This window comes from Erythrolamprus reginae, chromosome 1 (genome assembly GCF_031021105.1).
Source record: "Erythrolamprus reginae isolate rEryReg1 chromosome 1, rEryReg1.hap1, whole genome shotgun sequence".
NCBI lineage: Eukaryota > Metazoa > Chordata > Lepidosauria > Squamata > Dipsadidae > Erythrolamprus > Erythrolamprus reginae.
In genome coordinates this window covers 68575430-68590462 of record NC_091950.1, presented here as the reverse complement: position 1 = coordinate 68590462, position 15033 = coordinate 68575430, and the positions used below count along the sequence as shown (strand labels likewise).

Below are 15033 nucleotides of genomic sequence, written 5' to 3'. Positions count from 1 at the left end.
CATTATCAGCAACTAGCGATGTTGTTATAATTTAAATTAATGAAATCATAATTTAGCAGGCAAACCGCCAAACATTGAAAAATCAAAGGCGGGCGGGGGAACAGAGGGCAAGACGCGGAGGCTGCGCTTGCGCACTAGCAGCGTCCTCAGCAAGACGCCTTCGCAGAAAGCCGTGCGAGAGAGGCACCGCCCAGCCCACACTGTCTCCGAGGCGAACGGCCGAGAAAGAGGAGGAGCTCCGCGGTCCTTATGCAGATGAGGCGCCGAGCATTGTGGGGAAGCAGCAAGCGCGGCGCACGGAGAATCGCGAGTGTGTGTGCCTCCCACGGTCTCCTCTCGTGGTGTTCTCAGCATATTTCCGTGAGCGAAAAGCGCGGTCCGGAGGAACTGGGCGACGTACTATTGGCCACCATGACCTGAAGCGAGTGGAGCGATGGTGGGAAGGCGTCCCGGCGCGAAGCAAAGCATACTTACCTGGCAGGGGAGATACCTTGATCATGAAGGAGGTTTTCCCAGGGTGAGGCTCATCCATTGCACTCCGGGTGTGCTGACCCCTGCGATTTCCCCAAATGCGGGAAACTCGACTGCATAATTTGTGGTAGTGGGGGACTGCGTTCGCGCTTTCCCCTGATTTTTCTGGTTGAAAAGTAGATTAATGCATACATTTTATGTCATTCGTTATTTTTATGCTGAAAATCTGGAAAGAAAAAGACTGGACCAAGTGCATGATTTGCAATAAGTGGGAGTTAACAACCGTTGCAAAAAAGATGATGCCTTGACGCTGGCCACCTCCCTACAATGACTTGATTTTCATAGGGTTTTGCTTCTGCAGATGGAGTTTACGTTTTATGATCCAGTGCAGAAGCTGGGCTGCCTAATGTTTTGAGCTCATTCAAGACCCTGGAGCCCAAAGAGCTTCCTGTCACCTGGAAATGTAACAAATTTAGGCACTGACTGAGAAATGAAGAAACGGTCCATTCTTCTTGTGGTGGACAATTGTCCTAGCCATCTTCAAGTGAATCATCTTACAAAGGTGAAATTGAAAAGTTTGCCTCCAAACACTACATCTCCAAACACTACAAATGCAACCTCTCAACGAAGGCATAATCAAAACATTCAAAATACATAAAAATATATTGAATCATATTAAGACATTGTAGGGAGGTAGTCAATGTAGGGAGATGGTCAACTATGGATGTTTTATTGTAATTGAGTTGGTTACTTTTTTTCCCCCTTAAGAGATCCCGTACTAGCTGAAAACCAACACTGGAAATCACAAATGTTCAATTTAACATGGTACTTGGGCTATTTGTGGTGGTGGTGGTGGTGGTATTTTACTGTGAACTCGATTAAAAATTAAGAGTTTTCCATGGTAGGGAAGCTTGCATCATCTTTTTTGCAACGGTTTCATTGACCTCTGCAAATGATGCCCGTGACCTCACAGTCCGCCCTTTTCAACTGTTTTTATCGCATGAAAAGAACGCATTAATCTACTTTTCAACCAGAAAAATCAGGGGAAAGCGCGAACGCAGTCCCCCACTACCACAAATTATGCAGTCGAGTTTCCCGCATTTGGGGAAATCGCAGGGGTCAGCACACCCGGAGTGCAATGGATGAGCCTCACCCTGGGAAAACCTCCTTCATGATCAAGGTATCTCCCCTGCCAGGTAAGTATGCTTTGCTTCGCGCCGGGACGCCTTCCCACCATCGCTCCACTCGCTTCAGGTCATGGTGGCCAATAGTACGCCGCCCAGTTCCTCCGGACCGCGCTTTTCGCTCACGGAAATATGCTGAGAACACCACGAGAGGAGACCGTGGGAGGCACACACACTCGCGATTCTCCGTGCGCCGCGCTTGCTGCTTCCCCACAATGCTCGGCGCCGGCGCCTCATCTGCATAAGGACCGCGGAGCTCCTCCTCTTTCTCGGCCGTTCGCCTCGGAGACAGTGTGGGCTGGGCGGTGCCTCTCTCGCTCGGCTTTCTGCGAAGGCGTCTTGCTGAGGACGCTGCTAGTGCGCAAGCGCAGCCTCCGCGTCTTGCCCTCTGTTCCCCCGCCCGCCTTTGATTTTTCAATGTTTGGCGGTTTGCCTGCTAAATTATGATTTAATTAATTTAAATTATGACAACATCGCTAGTTGCTGATAATGTTAACTCTTTCGAATCTCGTTTATAACCCAATCCTTCCTTTGAATTGACTGAGGTGAATTGGCCAAATTGCTTTCTGCATAAATCTTATGCCCACTTATTTACAGCTAGAAATAATTCTACATTCAGCATTTATAGAGCCACTTATAATCTTTCCTTGTTTTCTAATGGAATCTGTGAGGAATTTGCAACATAAAAATGCTGGCCTTTTTTATTTGGGCTATCTCCTAAGAAAATGCAACCAGGCAAGAAAGATTTATCCAGCAAGAAAATTTATTGATTTATTACATTTTTAATTCAATTTCCCAAGGAACTCAAAATACAGTATACAGTAGTTCTTTATTCTCATAACAACCTTATGAGGTATGTTTAATTAAGAAAACATTTCTGTCAACCAGTTGTCAGGATGAGAATTTGAACCAAAAGCAAGACTCACAAACTTCAGATTTCTTACAATTTAAAAGAATAATATTAAGTGATATTTTTAATGTAGGTAACAACTGACCTTGCAGAAAACTCTTGTTCAATTGAATGGTATAGCACTGGATGGCCAGATAGGGTGACCTGATATAAAATATTTCCTATGTTCTTATCTTTTGGGGAAATGGGGTAATTGGCATAAAGACTGGTTACTCTGATCCCAATTAGAGACATTAGGGAAAGACTATTAATCTCTAGTCTAGGAGAAGCCATACTGCTCTTCTAGTTAAGACATGAGCCAGAGAATGAGATGCAGACAAAAGAGACTTTAAAAGCAAAAGGTATTTTTTCACAGGTGAGGTAAAGTTCTAGTCACTCATCTTGAGTCAGTAAGTATTGTTTTTATGCCAGCATGAAATTCCCTGTCCCCATTACATACCCATTTCCTACATCTGGTGCTGCTTTTCCCAGTCCTGCAAGTCACCTGGTTTTCCCCCTTAGTAGACTAATAGATTTTGCATAACTTCAGGCTTGAGCTTTGTCAGACTTAGGAGGGAAATAGTATTTTAACTTTGGTACAACTTAGGAAGACTTAAGGTTGTCTCACTCATGGCCTTAGCGTGAAATGAAGACATGAAAATGACAGAAATCAATATAATGAGAATACAATGTTTCTTGAAAAAGTGACATATACAATATACATTTTAATGTAGATCAGAAGTATGAAACTGGCAGCCAGCCGGCCTGATGATCATGTGCAGGCTACAACTACTGGAGCTCCACAAATGGAAAAAAACATCATGTGACGGCAACATGACGCCACGAGTTTGATACCCACAATATAGAGGCTTATTTAATTATTATTAATTAGATTTTTATGCCACCCCTCTCCGAAGACTTGGGGTGGCTAATAATAAATATATTGCCCCTCTTTTTAAAACATTAGTTTTCTAAAGGTAACTCATTATGCTAAGGGTTCTATTAGGACCATTGAAGAAAAGTAGAGCGTGCCTAAATTCCATTCAGATTGATAACAGAGTATTTTAAGGGTGCATATTCTGAGGAAAAAAATAACATAATTTAAATGGATATACTGTATTAGATAAGGGCTGTCAAACTTCCAGTCTGCAGGCATAGTGTGTCACAGATTGGCCATACCAGCGAAAGTCCTGACACATCACATGACGATGCCGTGACACCGTGAATTTGACTGACACCTCTGTATTAGATAATTGTACAGAAATATTACCTTCTAAATATTTAATTCAGTATGTTTCAAGGAAATGCATCATGTTTATTATTTATTGGATCATACTATTGACTGATCATACTGAAGCTTGGCTCTGCATTATCTTTCAAAGGAGAATTGTAGAAAACAATCCTTGATGAAATGGTGCTGCCTTGTAGGCCTTCAGTGGGGCTTGCCTTCTCTGCATGGCCCCTGACTTATGAAGAGATACAGAAGGCACCAACCCAACTGGCTTTCAGAAGAATACTTGGATCCAGTGGTGGAGTAAATGGAGAAGATGGTGGATAAATGATTGCAAGTTTTATTGTAACCTCACCATCTTTTTTTGTTTGCGGTACTATATTCTGTTATATAGATGGGCTGTTATATGTTTGCTTATATAGTTTAATTAATAAATAATAAAATACACAACTGAGGGATACACTAGAAAACCTTTCTGCAGACAATCCCAAAATGTCCCTTTCATATATTTATAAAATATTAGAATACTGATCATGCTTTCTCTGTTGATTCAGTTTTCAACTGTTGTGTTAGTATACAGTAAAAACATACACAACAGTAAATGTAGAATCATTTCAGTCACATGCCATGATCATTGAACGTTAATCTTGGGTGAATTCCTTAGGGCAGTTAGAGGATTTAAATACATCTGGGATCTCACTATCAAGCTTGGAAATTATTTTGTAAATTGGTTTTTTCCAAGAAGGATCAAAATCCCGCCCTGCTCTGACAGCACTAAAGAACTCCTGAAGAGTCATACTGGCCACATCCAAGAAACCATCAGGAACCTGTAAAGTAAAGATAGAATGAAAAGTTTAGGAAAAGTTTCTTAATTTGACACCTGAATGATCAATGATCAGCCTCGTTTTAGCAAAGCTGTTGCACTGCGCTTTTTGTTAGAAATTACCTATGCTTCCCAAGGTAACATTAATTTTATACCATAACTGATAAGTTCTCAATTCATGTCCTAAAACCTTCTACCTATATCTACTTATGGTTTAATATCAGAACTGTATCCCCCAAAGCAGGAACTCATACATTAAGAGTATCTTATTTAATTATGCCATTATGTGTTGTTTTGTACCTGTTCTCTCTCAAAAAAATTATATGGTTCAGAGTCTAAAAACATCAATTTCCATCAGAACAAAAGAGCACACTGGATGTTAAGCTCCTCTTTAACAAAATGTATCAAAGGAATCCAATATGCATGGGGTTGTGCATTCAACAGCAGCAGAACTGTTAGGACTTCATTGAATGTATTTGGAATAGAAACATCTGTTATTCTTGTTAGATTATTCAGATAGTATTTCAACATTTTCACCATTTTTTGGAATGCAGGGCTGAGATTCAGCTTCCTCAATCAGTTTCACAATAAATAATAATTTGCAAGCTAAAGGTGATCTCTGTGGTATTCTGATCTGAAGAGATTGTGGATTTTTCTATTCTATTCAAATATAGGCTCACCTCAAAATCATTCCCTTTGTTGTAATGGACATTGAGGATCCGAAAGAGCTCACAGTCCCTGGTAACGATAAGTTCACCGAGTTCTGTAATTCCTTCAGAGAGAGCTTGCCTTGCAAATTTTTCCATCTGGATGTAATAAAATTCACGGAAATTGCTAAACCACTTGATCAGCTGGGAGGTGATACAGCGAGTAAACTGTTAAAAACAGAGCAGTTAACATGGCATTATATACTAACTTCTGTTTTCTCTGGACATTACATTGTATTATATCCGTGTATGTGCTTCCCCCAAAAACATTCCCTATATAGGTAGTCTTTGCATAATGAAGTAACTGGGAGTGGAATATCCATTACTAAGGAACACAGTAGTAATGTATGATGTCACATGATTGTGCACATTGACAGAAATTCCAGCACTTTGGCTTGCTGTTGTTATGCAAATCACTCTGGATTATCACCACTTGAAACTTTCTTCTGGCTTATTGAATTTGCATGTAGGAAGCTGAGAGAGATGATTGCATACAGTGATCATATGACCACACGATGCTGCAATGTCATAATCATGAGCTAATTGCAATTGCACGAGGGATATTGCAACAGTCGGAACTTCAAGGTTATAAGTTCCACTTTGTTGGTGTTGATATAGGTCAAACAGTTTCTGAACAAGTGGTCATTAATCAAAGGTCATGTGTACAGAGTAAATCTGCAAGTATACAATTGGTACTTCATTTTTGCATCATCTTTGCTTTTCTTTCCAGTTTTCACAAGCATCCACGCTCCGCTAAGCAGGATTTTGGAGAATCTGTACACATTAGGAATGAAATACATGAAGTTAAGCTTACCTGTATATCTAGAAAATAAGCTTTCAATAGGGAAGATGTGGGATAGCGTGAGAAGAAGAACATCAGTTTAGCCTTCTTCAGATGACCTGGGGTCAAAGTTTCCTGGATTTAATCTGGAGTCAAGGAAAAAAAATATTTGCCCAACTTGGGGCTGTACAGCTATCCAGAGGCATAGGACAGGATGTGTAGCACCTATTGGGGATGCCTTATATTAAAAACAACTTTTCCTGCACTTACAAATCAGCTGCATACTGCTCTCATGCAAGCCCAAGGAAGTTTTGTTTTTTTTTTGCTTTAAAGTGTTTCTAGGAGCAGATGATACTTAAAAGCTCAGGTCTGCTCCAAATCCTACTGTACTCCTCAAATCAGATACTCTGCACAGAGGGTGTGTATGTGTGTTCTATCTTACCATGCTGCTGGTTTGCTCCCTTCCATGTAGTGTAGGCGCGCGCATGTACAGTGCCAAAAGATTTTTAAAATTCCACCCCAAAAAAGCCAAAAACAAGACAGTGCCAGAAACTCGACTTTTGCACATGCACAGAAGGGGGAGGGGACCAGAAAAATATCCCCCCCCCAAAAAAGTTTTCAAACAAAAAAAAATCAAAAAAATTCCCCCAAAAAGATGGCGATGTCCACGGATCGGCACCAAGAGAACTGGTTCCGTGACATCATTGTGACATCACCAGCAGGTTGCTACCAGTTCAGGCAAACCGGTCCGAACCAGGAAGACCCCACCTTTGGCACAGCCCAATCAATGCTACATGTCCCAAATGAGATTCCTTTCTATTGATGTGTTTATATCAATATAATAGCAATGTTTTCAGGTGGGACTTTGAGAAAAAAAAATCTAGGTTCTCATCTTGGAAGACATGTGAAGAAATACAGATTAACACCTAAAGGCAGTATTGGGTTCCTACCCGTGCACTTGATGCCATAGCACCGGTAGGGAAAATGGAGCTACACGTGCAGCGGCGAGCGGGTGCATGCGCCCACACAAGATTTGGCTTCTGCGCATGTGCATGAAGCCAAATCTCATGCAGGATTTTGTCGATTTCTGGCATCATTTTGCTACCGTGCATGCGCAGAAGCCAAATCTCAGGTGGGCAACAGTAGCGGCAGCAACGGGGAACCCTTGCCTGCCTAAAGGGTGACATCTCTACCAGACCCTAAAGATGTCCAAAAGTGCCACTACAACAAAAATACTGTCTTAACCCCATGCAATGGAGCCGAGCAACATAGACCCATTTTTTATTTTATGCTTCATCCGTTTGATGAAAATATACATCAATTAACTGTCATAAAAGTAACCTTGGGTGTAACCCAGTACAGTGGTACCTCAAGATACGAACCCCTCATCTTACGAACAACCCGAGATACGAACCCAGGGTTCAGAAAATTTTTGCCTCTTCTTATGAACTTTATTCGTCTTACGAACGCCAAACCCGAACTTCCGGGTTTGGCCTTCGGGAGGCTGCTGGGAAGCCCCCCCGGATGTTTTAAAAGGTGACAGCCGGGCTGCGGGGCTTCCCAGCGGCCTCCCGAACCCCGACCTTTTAAAACAGCCGGGGGGCTTCTCAGCAGCCTCCTGAACCCGGCATTGGGAGGCTGCCGAGAAGCCCCCCAGCTGTTTTAAAAGGTGACAGCCGGGCTGCGGGGCTTCTCGGCGGCCTCCCGAACGCTGAACCCGGAAGTTCAGCAAAAGGTCGGAGTTCGGGAGGCCGCTGTGAAGCCCTGCAGCCCGGCTGTCACCTTTTAAAACAGCCGGAGGGCTTCCCAGCAGCCTCCCGAAGGCCAAACCCGGAAGTTCGGGTTTGGCGTTCGTAAGACGAAAAAACAGCCGGATGGCGGGGCTTCTCGGCGGCCTCCCGAACGCTGAACCCGGAAGTTCGGGTTCGGGAGGCCTCTGAGAAGCCCCGCTGCCCAGCTGTCGTCTCCCCCCAGCACTTCTCCCAGGACAACAGGCAGGGTGAAGCAGCGTGGGGCAAAGGGAGGTTGAAACCGCCAGCGGTTTCAGGCTCCCTTTGCTCCACGCTGCTTTGCCCTGCCTGTCATCCTGGCTCAAGCGGGCGGCGGCAGGCCGTCTTTGTGTTTTTCGCTGGGGGGAGAGCAGGAAGACCTTCCTGACTCCCTCCCCCCAGCCAAAAACACTAAGACGGTCTGCCACTGTCCGCTTGAGCCAGGATGACAGGCAAGGCTCAGCAAAGGGAGGCTGAAACCGCTGCCGGCTTCAGCTTCCCATTGCTCCGCAGGCGGCGGCAGACCGCCTTTGTATTTTTGGGTGGGGGGGAAGCAGGAGGTGCAGGATCGGGCTGGCGATGGGCGTGGGGCGAGGCAGCAGGTCAGCATCCTGGGCGGGCGAGGAGGCGCGGCCGAGCAGGCCCAGCTCAGGCTCCGGCTAGACCTCCAGCGAGACGGGGCAGGCAGCGACTGGGTGTGGCAGCGGTGGCGGCGAGGGTGTGTCCGACTCGGGGCTGGCGGCGCCCAACGCAGCGGGGAACATTGGCATGGGAGGCAGGAGAGGACCGGGCGACCGGAGCAGCAGCGCCGCCGCCACCACGCCCGGCTTGGCTTCCCTCGCTGCCGCAGGCACTGCGCGCCGCAGCAGCGGAAGGTGGCCGCTTGGCCAGGGAGGCTCGGCCAAAAGGGACTGGAGCCGCAGAGCCGAGCACGCCTTCCGCCCGGGAAGTCCTGCCCCTTTATCCCCGAAGGCCAGCCTTTTTGACTGGGAGGGAAGGTGACGCGCCGGCGGCCGGCTTCCAGGTTTCTGAAGCTTTGCCTCCCGCCGGGCACAGGCGCGAGGGGCAGGGATGAAGGGGCAGGGCATGGAGGAATGGGAAGCTCAAACCGCCGCTGGCTTCATCTTCCCATCCCTCCACGTCACTTCGCCCCTCCTGTCCGTGCTCAAGCGAGCAGCAGCAGACAGGCTTTGGGTTTTTGGCTGGGGGGGGAGGGAGTTAGGAAGGTCCTACTTCTCCCCCCCCAACCAAAAACACAAAGCCGATCTGCCACCGTCCGCTTGAGCCAGGAGGAAGAAGCGACGTGGAGGAATGGGAAGCTCAAACCGCCACCGGCTTCATCTTCCCATCCCTCCACGTCACTTTGCCCCTCCTGTCCGTGCTCAAGCGAGGGGCAGCAGACAGGCTTTGGGTTTTTGGCTGGGGGGGAGGGAGTTAGGAAGGTCCTACTTCCCCCCCCCCAGCCAAAAACACAAAGCCGATCTGCCACCGTCTGCTTGAGCCAGGAGGAAGAAGCGGCGTTGGGGAATGGGAAGCTCCAACCGCCACCGGCTTCAGCTTCTCATTGCCCCGCGGGCAGCGGCAGACCGCCTTTGTGTGTTTGGCTGGGGGGGGTGCAGGAGAACCTTCCTAACTCCCTCCCCCCAGCACTTCGCCCAGCACCACAGGCAGGGCGAAGCAGCATGCAGCAAAGGGAGGCTCAAACCGCTCGCGGCTTCAGCTTCCCATTGCTCCACAGGCGGCGGCAGACCGCCTTTGTGTTTTTGGCTGGGGGGGGAGCAGGAGGATCTTCCTGACTCCCTCCCCCCAGCACTTCACCCAGGATGATATGCATGGCAAAGGGGCGGGGAGGATCGGGAGGCTCAAGCCTCCTTCGGTGGTGGCAGCCGGCTTGCACGCATTAATCGCTTTCCCATTGATTCCTATGGGAAACAATGTTTTGTCGTATGAACTTTTCACCTTACGAACCTCCTCCCGGCACCAATTAAGTTCGTAAGACGAGGTATTACTGTATGGTGTAACATTTCTATCTGCAGTCACAGCTTTCATTTTAAGCAGGCATTTAAATTCATTTTACAGAGTAGAATAAGCACAATTCCGATTTTAGATCAAGGCAATAGTATTCAAGCATCTTTCTTACAAATAATACACTATTAATTTGTTTGGCAAGTGGCAACTAAAGGGATATGGCTAGAGGTCAATGATGGCAGACCTTTTTTCCCTTGGGTGCTGAAAGTGTGCGCCTGCACAGTTGCACATGCACAAGTGCCCACGCACATAATTCAGTGCCCCTCCTGCACATCTCACCCCTTCTTTCCTCAAATGGAGCTGGGAGGAAAGCCTCCCCCCCCCAAACTGTGCTGGCAGGGGGGAAAGCCTTGCGCCGGGGTGGAATCTCCGGAGATCTGGAAAGGCATGGGCCGCAGAAAGTGAGGAGAAAGCATGAGCTTGTCTGACCCGAAAACCAGCTGGTCAGCGGGAGGCACTCACAAATGTGCGGTGGAGCTGAGCTGGTCAAGGGCTTGCGTGTCTGAAGAGAGGGTTCTGCATGCCACTTGTGGCATGTGTGCTTCACGTTCGCCATCACAGCTATAGGTAGAAATAAAACATTTCAAAATGTTTTTGGAGGTTCCAAAGGACAATGTCTTAAGTCTTGCCTTTGTCCCTTAAAAGGGGTGGGTTCTAACTTACCTTGCTACCGGTTTGCTTCCTCCCATGCCATGTGGCCAATTTTAACTCCCCCCCAAAAAAAGCTGAAAACAAGATGGCGATGCACGTGCAGTGCCATAAACTCAGCTTCTACGCACGCTCAGAAAAAAAAGGAAAATATATATTTTTAAAATCCAATTTTTTAAAAAAGATGGCGGCATCGACCGACTAGCACTGACCAAATCGATTCCATGACATCATCGTGACATCACCAGCAGGTTGCTACCGGTCTGAATCGGGAGGAAGCCACCTCTATCCCTTAACTGTTGGGGAAAAAAGACCCAATCTTTTTTGTGCAGTGTCACTTTTTAAGGGGAATAAAATGGAACAAATGAAGCCCTCATTTGATTCAAAGTGTTAGGAAAGATTGATGGTAACCACTTCAGAAATGTTTGGGGAATATTTAATGGGTATTCATGAGTTGCATGCAAGCTGTCTCTCCTACCATAAATGGAAAGAGGTTTTAAAGACCCCTAAAGGATATATTTCTTGCTGAGAAGTACACTCCATCCACTAAGGCATGCATTTCAGCCAACACTGCACTTGTACAAGGAAGGGAAGACAAATTTTCCAAGCGAGGTGGACATTGTTGTTTCATGCCTGAGGACTTCAGTTTGATTGGTTGCCATGGCACTTCTAAAGACTCAGGAGATACCATTCTTGGAGGAGGACTGTTCCAGTGGTCTTTTTGACCACAGAATAACATTTGACTAAGAATGCCATTTTCTTGAACTTCAGAGGTCAAGATCAAGGGATAACTCTCTGGTGCTTGGTAAGGTTTTCTCTCCGTTTTTGTTTGGATGGGGTGAATAGGAAAGCATGGAGATTTTTCTGCGATTAATGATATAGGACCTTTAGGAGAAGAAATCTTAGGCAACCACTTACTGGGTATATTTCTTCCAACAGCTGTGCCTACGGAATTATTGGGCAACTGAGATGGAAGGCTTGATGATTTAGGCAAGATCTTCTTCAAAACTTTATCTACAGCGTGTGTCATCACCTGTGTTAATTCTTCTTTTAAAATGTCTGAAAGTGTTTTTTCTTCCAAATTTTGAATGCCTGTATCTTCTTTCTCTGACAGCACAAGTTTTCTTACTCTGGGTGTGCTTTTCCATAAATAATCTTTATGTTGGTCACAACACAACACTTGACTGTTGGTGTCTATCTCTCCATCAAACATCTTCAACAAGCCCATAGTTCTTTCTATGCTTTCTTGGCTTGGATTAGAATCGTCTTCCTCAGCATGTTGAAGAAACCTCTCACCAAGTTGCTTCAACTGATGTTGCAAAGCATGGAGCTGTTTCTTCAGCTGAAGGAATTCTTCTGCTGAGATGCTGCTTCCAGGAGGTCGTCTTAGGGAAATTCCTGGTAAACTTTGCTGTTGAGGAAGTTTCTGTTTCCTCTTGCTCTGTCTACTGCTTTCCTTTCCTTTCTCAAAATTGTGATCCTGTTCCTCCAGAGTACCAGACACTATTGGGTTTGGCATGATACTCATTCCCTGGATAATATTCTCCACTCTAGCTCTCTTAGCTTGTAGTTGTTCGTTATGGAATTGGTTTGTGTTACCAAAACCATAGGTAGGCAATGGACTCATGGCAATAGCTTCCATAGAAGGTGGGTGGTCAGTTTTCTGCGATCGAGGGAGAAGGAAGCTTATATCTAGCTCACTATTTACTTCTGACCGATTAAGAAGATGTGATATAATAGATTCATAATAAGGAGGGTGAAAAGAATAATTTCCTTCAGTACAAAACTCTCCTTTTTTTCCATCTACACATACAGAACTAGGAATATAATTATACTGATTCACATTCATCTCTTTTTCTTCTTTTAGGACAAGGAATTTATATCCAGCAAAACAGGGAAAATTGTAGAGGGAGATACAACTTTGGATTTTGAGAGCACAGATGCCTTGGGTTTTTATACTTTAATTAGCTAGGAATCTGGAGCAGAAAGCAAGAGTAAAATATATTATCTAGTATGTAAACACATATGAGATTAACTTTCAGATACTGAGGACTCTGCAAATAAAATAGTCAGTGCAAGAAAAACAACTTGCTAATCTACATGTTGGTACATTAAATGTTACATTAGATTAAATGTTACATTTTGCCCAAGTTAATAAATTTAAAACATTCCTAAAGAGAGGCTTGTAGATGAATACGAATAAAGCAATCTTTGCTATCAGGTTCACAATGCAATAGGATTAACTAATTTATCACTATATTATTTATCTTCTTGGATATAGCCCTAGTATTTGGAATTTATCAAGATTTCTGGACATAAATTATAATACAAGTAATCCTTGATTTAATGACTATTATTATTTATTAGATTTGTATGCCGCCCCTCTCCGTAGGATGGGGCGACTACAACAGAGCTCAGCCTTCTCTTGTTAAGCCAGGCAGTTGTTAAGTGAGTTTTGCCCCATTTTACAATCATTTTTGCCACAGTTGTTAAGTGTAGTTGTTAAATTAGTTAAATCACTGTAGTTGTTAAATTAGTAACATGTTTGCTATGTGAATCCCGCTCCTCCATTGACTTTGCTTAATGGAAGTCAGCTGAGAAGCTTGCAAACTGTGATTACATGAGCCCAGGATAGTGCATCTTTTTGTTCTGTTTTTATATATGCTGTGAGCCCCCCCCCCGAGTCCTCGGAGAGGGGCGGCATACAAATCCAATTAAATAAATAAATCTGTCGCAAATACATGCCAGTTGCCAACTGCCTGAATTTTGATCACAGGACGGATGGTGGTGATGCTGCAACAGTCATAAGTTGAAAACAGTCAAAAGTTACTTTTTCAATGAAGTTTGTAATTTTAAACATTCACTAAAGGAATAGTTGTAACTTGAGCACTACCTGTACAATATTGAAAACCAATATGCAAAAATGGATTGTTGATATGCACCATTTGAATTAATCTTATTTCTTTTATTGTTTCTCTATCTCTTTTGTGTTTTGATTAGTTTTTGACAAAGTGGACAAGAAGAAAACATGGGGGGGGGGTTGGAACTGTTTGTTAATTTTGCAAGTTTTCCCTCCTTTTTGTGGTTTAAAGTTGCTATTATCTTGCATTATTCACATATATATTCCTTTTCTGTTAATTAAGTTGAAACCATAATAACATAAGCATAAACTATTTGTGAGTTAGTTTAGAATTAAGAGCATATTGATCACTCATGTAGATTATATGGAGTAATTCAACATGTGCACAGTAAGGAATGTCAGTCAATAACTCAGCTAATATTTTCATTGCACTAAGCATAAATCCTCATAGCAGCAACACATACTATAATAAATCATCCCTTTTAAGATTATATAAAATGTTAGAATTACTGTATCCCAACGTAGTGTCTAGAAATGGGCAGATCTTGTATACCAATCTAGAATAACAATAGGTGGTCATAGATATTAGGATCAGCAAGGTATCCAGCTGACAATAATAGTTTGGCATCACCCTCAAATTGGAGGAGATCCATATCAAGTAATTTCTTTAATTTCAAATCCAAGGAATATTTGACCCAAATGCCCCTATTTTATCAGGTTTCAAAGTTAGTTTTACTGGACCTCATCCATGTCTAGGTTATACAGCCCATTGTCTTTTCTGTTTGAAATGTCACTGAAAAGTATTGCTCGGTCTCATCAGTATTATAATATTTTGCAACCTTTAAAAGTATTTTAAATTGAAAGATGTTTACTGGGTTTCTTTCTTAATCTTTTTGTATTTACTGGCTTCCTTTAGGTACTTTTCTGCAAGACACTGTAGTCTTTTTCTGAATTGCATTCCAAGAATGTGACTACAGTACTTTGGAATATGACACACATTAATCCAGTCTCTTAATTTATGCTCACTAACTACATTAACTTTATGAATTATCACTTGCACTCTCACATCTTGCTTTACTCCTCTGAGTGAAGACAAATATATAAGTTTTTAACAGTGAATCACTCCCCAATTTAATGTTCTCTCCAAAGGAACTTCTCAATAACTGATTTTAAGTCACATCAAGTGAGATGCTACCAATTATCAAAAGTAACTTTGATCAAAGCTAACCTCAGAACTAGTTATAAAAATAATACAAAGAAAACAAATTTACCAAAAAAAGCATGACAAATAGCTGAACTTAAAAATATATAAAGTTAAACCTTTAAGAAGGGAAAAACATTGACCCCTTTTCTTGAGTTCCCAGGCATAAAACACTCACCTTGGCTTCCTTGTCCTTTGAAAGCATCTGAAGCCTACTGTTAAATGAGAAAGGGGCAGAGCTGTCGACAAAGACCTCCTGTTATCACTGTATCAGAGTCACAGATAGGGAGTGAGGGAAATCAAGAACAGCCAACCAGTTTGAGGCGCCTATGAATATGCAAAAGAAACCAAAATCTATGTTTTCTATTGCATCTTCTCAGTACACAAGAAGGCTTGAGATGCTATAATTCTGAAGATAAAGTGTATGTGTGTGTACACATA

The 15033-nt window shown here is 43.7% G+C and overlaps 2 non-coding genes across 2 annotated transcripts; one reads left to right on the top strand and one right to left on the bottom strand.

Moving 5' to 3' along the window:
* The first annotated feature begins 466 nt into the window (after positions 1-466).
* LOC139158216 (U1 spliceosomal RNA) lies at positions 467-630 on the top strand. The gene has a single exon (XR_011557618.1). It is a non-coding gene; the product is annotated as a U1 spliceosomal RNA (small nuclear RNA).
* An 881-nt stretch (positions 631-1511) lies between these two features.
* LOC139158205 (U1 spliceosomal RNA) lies at positions 1512-1675 on the bottom strand. The gene has a single exon (XR_011557607.1). It is a non-coding gene; the product is annotated as a U1 spliceosomal RNA (small nuclear RNA).
* Positions 1676-15033: the final 13358 nt, after the last annotated feature.